The sequence below is a fragment of the Physella acuta genome, unplaced genomic scaffold (genome assembly GCF_028476545.2).
Source record: "Physella acuta isolate Inbredline_101_S28 unplaced genomic scaffold, ASM2847654v3 ptg000831l, whole genome shotgun sequence".
NCBI classification, from domain to species: Eukaryota; Metazoa; Mollusca; class Gastropoda; family Physidae; genus Physella; species Physella acuta.
The window spans coordinates 164,499-174,835 of NW_026732349.1; the positions used below are offsets into that span (position 1 = coordinate 164,499).

The 10,337-nt window shown below is 42.0% G+C and overlaps 1 long non-coding RNA gene across 1 annotated transcript; it reads left to right on the forward strand.

Moving 5' to 3' along the window:
- Window positions 1–1,619: 1,619 nt before the first annotated feature.
- Window positions 1,620–7,559, forward strand: LOC131951842 (uncharacterized). Its single transcript, XR_009388452.1, has 3 exons — window positions 1,620–1,713; window positions 5,609–5,673; window positions 7,061–7,559. It is a non-coding gene; the product is annotated as an uncharacterized LOC131951842 (long non-coding RNA).
- Window positions 7,560–10,337: the final 2,778 nt, after the last annotated feature.

The following is a 10,337-nucleotide window of genomic DNA, read 5'->3' on the forward strand; positions in this document are numbered from 1 at the left end:
AAAGACTGAAGATAAATGGACGTCACTAACAAAGACTGTAGATAAACGGACGTCACTAACAAAGACTGTAGATAAACGGATGTCACTAACAAAGACTGTAGATAAACAGACGTCACTAACAAAGACTGTAGATATACGGACGTCACTAACAAAGACTGTAGATAAACGGACGTCACTAACAAAGACTGTAGATAAACGGACGTCACTAAAAAAGACTGTAGATAAACGGACGTCACTAACAAAGACTGCAGATAAATAGACGTCACTAACAAAGACTGTACATAAACGGACGTCACTAACAAAGACTTTAGATAAACGGACGTCACTAACAAAGACTGAAGATAAATGGACGTCACTAACAAAGACTGTAGATAAACGGACGTCACTAACAAAGACTGTAGATAAACGGATGTCACTAACAAAGACTGTAGATAAACAGACGTCACTAACAAAGACTGTAGATATACGGACGTCACTAACAAAGACTGTAGATAAACGGACGTCACTAACAAAGACTGTAGATAAACGGACGTCACTAACAAAGAATGTAGATAAACGGACGTCACTAACAAAGACTGTAGATGAACGGACGTCACTAAGAAACCTGTAGATAAACGGACGTCACTAACAAAGACTGTAGATAAACGGATGTCACTAACAAAGACTGTAGATAAACAGACGTCACTAACAAAGACTGTAGATATACGGACGTCACTAACAAAGACTGTAGATAAACGGACGTCACTAACAAAGACTGTAGATAAACGGACGTCAGTAACAAAGAATGTAGATAAACGGACGTCACTAACAAAGACTGTAGATAAAAGGACGTCACTAACAAAGACTGTAGATGAACGGACGTCACTAAGAAACCTGTAGATAAACGGACGTCACTAACAAAGACTGTAGATAAACGGATGTCACTAACAAAGACTGTAGATAAACAGACGTCACTAACAAAGACTGTAGATATACGGACGTCACTAACAAAGACTGTAGATAAACGGACGTCACTAACAAAGACTGTAGATAAACGGACGTCAGTAACAAAGAATGTAGATAAACGGACGTCACTAACAAAGACTGTAGATAAACGGACGTCACTAACAAAGACTGTAGATGAACGGACGTCACTAAGAAACCTGTAGATAAACGGACGTCACTAACAAAGACTGTAGATAAACGGACGTCACTAACAAAGACTGTAGATAAACGGACGTCACTAACAAAGACTGTACATAAACGGACGTCACTAACAAAGACTGTAGATTAATGGTATCAAGCTGATTACTATACGAGCCCTTTTTATTTTTGGAATCTATGAAGTGAATAGTTACTACCTTTGGGCGACGCGGGTTAAAACTGTTTTTTTTTACGACCGTTTGACATACCAAGGGCATGATCTGCCCAGTATAACAAGGCATAACGAAAACACTTGTTTATTTCAAGTCCCCACGTGGCCATCTTGTTGATTTACAAATGGCCCCTCATTTCGGGCCAACTTACACAGCTGTTATGCCGCCACTGTTAAGCCGATTTAAATGCAAATTCTATAAGAAAACACTGAAAAGAAATATAATTTTTTTCGTTAACCAATTCTACTTTTTTAAATAGTCAATCTTGTAACTAACGTAACTAGGGAAATTTTGATGACGCTTTGTTATGGTTTTCTACAAGATTGACGTACTTTGCGCATGCTGTACTTGAAGAGAGGTCTGTTTGATTTTGTTTTTATCTTGTTTTTTCCATTACATACCATGTATTTTATTAGTTAATGCCTCATTACCTAACTTTTGGTTGGTTGTGTATGGTATGGGGTCGTGCTTAATGTACTTATCGCACGATACATCAATACGTTAGTGAGGACTTAGTGAGGCAGGCTTGTCTCCTACCATCATGACTACCAAGATCTAGATCTAGAATCTAGATCATGGTTAAAGGGATAGGGAATACATCACCATACCCACCACCTCTACATTACACCACTGTAGTAGTGCAATCAGCACCATACCCACCACCTCTACATTACACCACTGTGGTAGTGCAGTCAGCCACAACCTCTACATTACACCACTGCGGTAGTGCAGTCAGCCCACCACCTCTACATTACACCACTGTGGTAGTGCAGTCAGCACCATAGCCACCACCTCTACATTACACCACTGTGGTAGTGCAGTCAGCCACCACCTCTACATTACACCACTGTGGTAGTGCAGTCAGCACCATACCCACCACCTCTACATTACACCACTGTGGTAGTGCAGTCAGCCACAACCTCTACATTACACCACTGTGGTAGTGCAGTCAGCCACAACCTCTACATTACACCACTGTAGTAGTGCAATCAGCACCATACCCACCACCTCTACATTACACCACTGTGGTAGTGCAGTCAGTACCATACCCACGACCTCTACATTACACCACTGTGGTAGTGCAGTCAGCACCATACCCACCACCTCTACATTACACCACTGTGGTAGTGCAGTCAGCACCATACCTATCACCTCTACATTACACCACTGTGGTAGTGCAGTCAGCCCATCACCTCTACATTACACCACTGTGGTAGTGCAGTCAGTACCATACCCACGACCTCTACATTACACCACTGTGGTAGTGCAGTCAGCACCATACCCGCCACCTCTACATTACACCACTGTGGTAGTGCAGTCAGTACCATACCCGCCACCTCTACGTTACACCACTGTGGTAGTGCAGTCAGTACCATACCCACGACCTCTACATTACACCACTGTGGTAGTGCAGTCAGCACCATACCCACCACCTCTACATTACACCACCGTGGTAGTGCAGTCAGCACCATACCTACCACCTCTACATTACACCACTGTGGTAGTGCAGTCAGTACCATACCCACGACCTCTACATTACACCACTGTGGTAGTGCAGTCAGCACCATACCCACCACCTCTTCTTTACACCACTGTGGTAGTGCAGTCAGCACCATACCGTCACCTCTACTTTACACCACTGTGGTAGTGCAGTCAGCACCATACCCACCACCTCTACATTACACCACCGTGGTAGTGCAGTCAGCACCATACCTACCACCTCTACATTACACCACTGTGGTAGTGGTCAGTACCATACCCACGACCTCTACATTACACCACTGTGGTAGTGCAGTCAGCACCATACCCACCACCTCTTCTTTACACCACTGTGGTAGTGCAGTCAGCACCATACCGTCACCTCTACTTTACACCACTGTGGTAGTGCAGTCAGCACCATACCCACCACCTCTACATTACACCACTGTGGCAGTGCAGTCAGCACCATACCCACCACCTCTACATTACACCAATGTGGTAGTGCAGTCAGCACCATACCCACCACCTCTACATTACACCACTGTGGTAGTGCAGTCAGCACCATACCCACCACCTCTACATTACACCACTGTGGTAGTGCAGTCAGCACCATACCCACCACCTCTACATTACACCACTGTGGTAGTGCAGTCAGCACCATACCCACCACCTCTACTTTACACCACTGTGGTAGTGCAGTCAGCACCATACCCACCACCTCTACATTACACCACTTTGGTAGTGCAGTCAGCCCACCACCTCTACTTTACACCACTGTGGTAGTGCAGTCATCACCATACCCACCACCTCTACATTACACCACTGTGGTAGTGCAGTCAGCACCATACCCACCACCTCTACATTACACCACTGTGGTAGTGCAGTCAGCACCATACCCACCACCTCTACATTACACCACTGTGGTAGTGCAGTCAGCACCATACCCACCACCTCTACATTACACCACTTTGGTAGTGCAGTCAGCACCATACCCACCACCTCTACCTTACACCACTGTGGTAGTGCAGTCAGCCCGCCACCTCTACATTACACCACTGTGGTAGTGCAGTCAGCACCATACCCACCACCTCTACATTACACTACTGTTGCCATACACAACAGAGCTATGTTGAACTAGAGACGTCAAGAGTGTTAGTCAATCGTATCAACTAACACCCGGCCATGTTATCGAATCGAATCTGCTTATAAGGGAGGAAACAAAGAAAGCTCCGTTTTCCTATATTTTCATGGTTGTTTCCCTTTACTTGTCAATCTTACAATTCTATAACTTGTTTAATAATCGTTGGACATTCTCGAGCACACTAGATGGTGTATGAGGTTCATCTAGTAGGCTCTATGCAGTGGCGTAGCCAGGATCATCTCAAGGGGTGGGGGTGTTCCAATTTTTACCCGGGGACAAACTTTCGATTTGCACCCCCCCCCCTCAAACTTTCGATTTGCACCCCCCCCTCAAACTTTCGAGTTGCACCCCCCCCCCCTCAAACTTTCGATTTGCACCCCCCTCATACTTTTTATATATATACCGAGGATTCCCCCCCTGCCTACGCCACTGGCTCTATGTTACAGATGTCATGTGTTTCAGGCTTGTTAAGAGAGAAGTCTTAGATATGGGTTAACTTGACTTAGTCCTCTTTGTGGAAATTTTAGCCAAGATATGAGTTAAGCTCAGCGTTAAGCATCGTCCATCTTTAGCAAATTAATCTATTTAACTTCAACATTAATGACTAGAATACATTGCTTTTGTTAAACAATTGTATAGTGTCGTAGTACTTTTATTTCTGACACTATATTATTGAAGTCAGTGTACAAACGATGTTCTAACTGTATTGTGGAAGTAGTTGTTTTTTCCACATGACTGTAAAAATTATGTGCTACAGATGTCATAATGCTATTGATGTCATTGTAATGATGTTGCAAATGTACTGTAAATGTCATCATTTTATTGATGTTACTGTACTAATGATGTTGTCGTTGTACTAATGATGTCACGGTATCAATGTTGTTGCAACTGTACTTATGATGTTGTCGTTTTACTAATGATGTCATGGTGTCAATGTTATTGCAAATATACTTATGATGTTGTCATTGTATTCATGATGTTGCCACTAAACTAAAGATGTTGTCGTTGTTTTAATATTTTTGTTCCTGTACTACTGATGTCACTATCTACTCATGTCACTATACTTCTGATGTCACTATCTACTCATGTCACTATACTACTGATGTCACTATACTCCTGATGTCACTATACTACTCATGTCAATATACTACTTATGTCACTATACTACTCATGTCACTATACTACTAATGTCACTATACTACTGTTGTCACTATACTACGCATGTCAATATACTACTTATGTGACTATACTACTCATGTCACTATACTACTGATGTCACTATACTACTGTTGTCACTATACTACTGTTGTCACTATACTACTCATTTCACTATACAACTCATGTCACTATACTACTCATGTCACTATACTACTCATGTCACTATACTACTCATGTCACTATACTACTCATGTCACTATACTACTCAGGTCACTATACTACTCAGATCACTATACTACTTATGTCACTATACTACTTATGTCACTATACTACTCAGGTCACTATACTACTCTCGTCACTATACTACTCATGTCACTATAATACTGTTGTCACTATACTACTGCTGTCACTACTAATGTTTTTGTAGATGTGATACTGTTGTCACTAAGCTTTTAATTCCAATTATTATTTTCAGAGTTTGTTGGAAAAATCTATCGACTGCCATGAAGATCATTTTAATAGCTTTCATTCTCTGTTGTTGTAAGTAAAAAAAAATCTTTACTAAATAACTACACCCTTCATTATCATCCTTTACAGTGACGCTAATGCCTGTGAATAAATCCCGTGGGTAGCGAGTTCTTCAACTGAGATAATCCTAGGGCATATGGATAATTATGTGCCCCGAGTTTGTCATATGGACACTTATGTGTCCATGTGTCCACTTTATGGTCACTTGGTCTTTGTCTACCACACGTACAACTAGTCTAGTCTAGGAACAATGGGCTGAGATGAAGACAAGCTAATGGCGGCCATTTGCTGTGTCACACAATCTTATCCCATTCATTATTTACTAGCTTCCCATTCTACCCTAATAAAATGTACACTTTAACAAACCACAAACACCATCAAAGCACCAACAAACTGTGTCACCCTCAGTACATCAACAAACTGTGTCATCCCAACACACCAACAAACTGTGTCACCCTCAACCAAATAACTGTGTCACCCACAATACACCAACAAACTGTGTCACCCTCAGTACATCAACAAACTGTGTCATCCCAACACACCAACAAACTGTGTCACCCTCAACCAAATAACTGTGTCACCCACAATACACCAACAAACTGTGTCATGCCACCACACCAACAAACTGTGTCACCCACAAAACACCAACAAACTGTGTCACCCACAACCAACAAACTGTGTCACCCTCAACCAACAAACTGTGTCATCCACAACCAACAAACTGTGTCACCCTCAACACAGCAACAAACTGTGTCACCCACAACCAACAAACTGTGTCACCCTCAACCAACAAACTGTGTCACCCACAACCAACAAACTGTGTCACCCTCAACACACCAACAAACTGTGTCACCCACAACACACCAACAAACTGTGTCATCCCAACACACCAACAAACTGTGTCATACCAACACACCAACAAACTGTGTCACCCACAACACACCAACAAACTGTGTCACCCACAACCAACAAACTGTGTCACCCTCAAACAACAAACTGTGTCACCCTCAACCAACAAACTGTGTCACCCACAACCAACAAACTGTGTCACCCTCAAACAACAAACTGTGTCACCCTCAACCAACAAACTGTGTCACCCACAACCAACAAACTGTGTCACCCTCAAACAACAAACTGTGTCACCCTCAACCAACAATCTGTGTCACCCTCAAACAACAAACTGTGTCACCCTCAAACAACAAACTGTGTCACCCTCAAACAACAAACTGTGTCACCCTCAACCAACAAACTGTGTGTCACCCACAACACACCCTCAAACTGTTTCATCCCAACACACCAACAAACGGTGTCATCCCCACACACCAACAAACTGTGTCACACACAACACACCAAAAAACTTTGTTACCCTCAGCTCACCAACAAACTGTGTCATCTTAAGGTGCTTTCATCTCTGATGTGATTGGCCAAAACGTGACGGGACCTGCGCGGATTGACGATGTACTTACAGCAGACGGAATCGAAACGAAACCGGATGGTCATGTTGTGGACAAGAGAAGCGCTGACCCACCCTCTTTCATCGCTCGCCGAGGAAAGAAGCACCACGGTGGAAGTAAGAACGAGAGACGACGAGAAAGGAGAAAATGGCGGGGCTAGTTTGGTGTAGAGGACATGTTAAGTTCCACACCGAATGTTTTGTTTGTTAAATGGACAGATTTTTTGCTGCAAGTTTAGTTGATGAATTATGTATGGTGATTTATTTTCATTGGACTTTCAAGATATTGTATGAAGACCCAGGAACTGGCAAAGGCCCTGTGAGGATGTAGGTTTAAAAGGATGCTACGACCAAGAATGTAATCCTCAATTCTTCAGCAAGATTGTATAGTCTATGAATTTAAGTTCCCAATTACGGAATAAATCTAATTTCTTTTTGTTTTAAACTTTATTGTCTCGGTTGTTCAAGAATTACTCTTTGTATTCGTAAAGCTTGACGTGTAGTTGGTTGTCAATTTGGTGTATGGTTAGTTGTTAACTTGGTGTGTAGTTAGTTGTTAATTTGGTGTGTAGTTAGCTGTCAATTTGGCGTCTAGTTAGCTGTCAATTTGGTGTGTAGTTAGTTGTTTATTTGGTGTGTAGTTAGTTGTTAATTTAGTGTGTAGTTAGTTATTTACTTGTGTGTAGTTAGTTGTTAATTTGGTGTCTAGTTAGTTGTCAATATGTTGTGTAGCTAGTCAATTTGGTCTGTTCGCCCGCTATTGTGACACTGCTGATTCCAAACTGTACAAGTAACGTCCTGTCCCTTGGGTCCATCAGCTGTGTGGAGAGATGAGGCCTGATACATGGGCAACATCTGGCTCTTCTTTAGTTAGGGCCCAGGCTTTGTGCTTGGATTTCCAATGCTCAATCCTCCAATATTCGTCTGTTAGACCGTAGAGCCATATTTGTAGTCAACGGTCAAACTGATATGCGCTGAGCAGGACAGGTTTCTTGAAAACACTGGTAAAGGTAAAACAAGGGTGGTGTTTACTAGAGGCACACCTCGGCACTCGACACACCTCGGCACTCACCTCGGCACTCGACACACCTCGGCACTCACCTCGGCACTCGACACACCTCGGCACTCACCTCGGCACTCGACACACCTAGGCACTCGACACACCTAGGCACTCGACACACCTCGGCACTCGACACACCTCGGCACTCACCTCGGCACTCGACACACCTCGGCATTCGGCACAACTAGGCACTCGACACACCTCGGCACTCGACACACCTCGGCACTCGACACACCTCGGCACTCGACACACCTCGGCATTCGGCACAACTAGGCACTCGGCACACCTCGGCACTCGACACACCTCGGCACTCGACACATCTCGGCACTCGGCGACATTATCAGGCTCACAGTTTACTGCCACTTACATATGAAAATGTATCACATAAAAATATGTTCAATGTCAAATTGGGCTATTACCCAGGTAAAATCAATCTTCAACACCCCCCCCCCCAATCACACACGATCTACATTATATTACTTCACTATTAGACAGAGGCGTAGCGAGGGCGGAGCGGGGGGTGCGGACCGCACCGGACGACACCATTTAGGGGGTGACAACAAGGCAAAAAATTTGCAAAATGTACAGAAAAAAAATGCTTTTTGCCAGTTCCATTAATGAGTAATTAAAGTGAATAATATTTTACAAATCGACAATTATTACCATAGGGTGGGGGTGACACCATGACGTAAAAGTGCTAACTATAGAGAAAACAATGCAACATCAAACTGTATTATTAACAGATTATAGATAAACATCGTTACTATTAAGTCTGCAGTGATTAAAGCTTATACACATACACAAACACACACACCCACACACATATATAAATATATGTATATATATATATATATATATATATATATATATATATATATATATATATATATATATATATATATATATATATATATATATATATATATATATATATATATATATATATATATATATATATACATACACTTTGTTTCATGGAGGGCGACACCATGAAGTGCCGCACCGGGTGACACCCGACCTAGAGACGCCACTGCTATAAGACGTAAACGTTAGTGTTGTTCATGTTTTTTTAACAATCACCCAAAGTTTATTATACGAATTCTAGGGTAGATAATTCACAACACAACATCTAGATAGTAGTTAATCATTTCAGTACATTTCACGCAAATATTTCGCCTTGCGCGAGTCACAACCTAAATACAACATTTATTTCTACGAGTGTTTACAGAAAATTAGATAACACACCACACAACACGAAGATAGCAAGGTGTATTTTCAGTCGGTCCCAAATAAATAGTTCGCCTCGCGCGAGTTTCGTCCAAAAATAAAATATTTAACTCCAGCATAATTTTTTGATGGAAGAGATGAAGTATGAAGCAGCTCCTAAAGATGACGGTTGTGTCATGTTATGGGCTGGGTGAGTTGCAGACGTGGGTGAGTTATCGCGAGCTGTCACCGCTCGTCTGCTTCAGAGGCCAACCAAAACACCGCTATCCGCCTAGATTGGCGGGTGTTTACGTCATCGGAAGCGTTGTCTTATTTTCTGATTACGTCTTGTAACATTCAGCTTCCAGTTGCCATCTTTCCTGCGTTTAAACGTTGTGTTTTTTTTTTTTAATTTGTCAAATATGTTAATGCTTCTTACACAAAAAAGAATGAAATTACACATCCGGGTGTCAGTGGCGGAACTAGAAAAAAATGGCCCCCCCGCAAAAATTTTTTTTAGGCCCCTATATATATATATATCTATATGTATATATATGTATATATATATATATATATATATATATATATATATATATATATATATATATATATATATATATATATATATATATATATATATATATATATATATATATATATATATATATATATATATATATATATATATATCGGGTGTTGTGGCGTAGCGAGGTCGGGTGTCACCCGGTGCGGCACTTAATGGTGTCGCCCCCCCCCCCCCCAGAGGCATAGAGACCCTTCCCAGGGACAAACTTTCAAACTTTCGATTTGCACCCCCCTCGAGTTTTTCTCTATATATTTTGCTATTTTTTGCCTTGGTGTCACCCCCCTAAATGGTGTCACCCGGTGCGGTCCGCACCCCCCCCCCCCCCCGAAAGAAATTAAATTTATATAATTTATATAGAAAATATATACTTT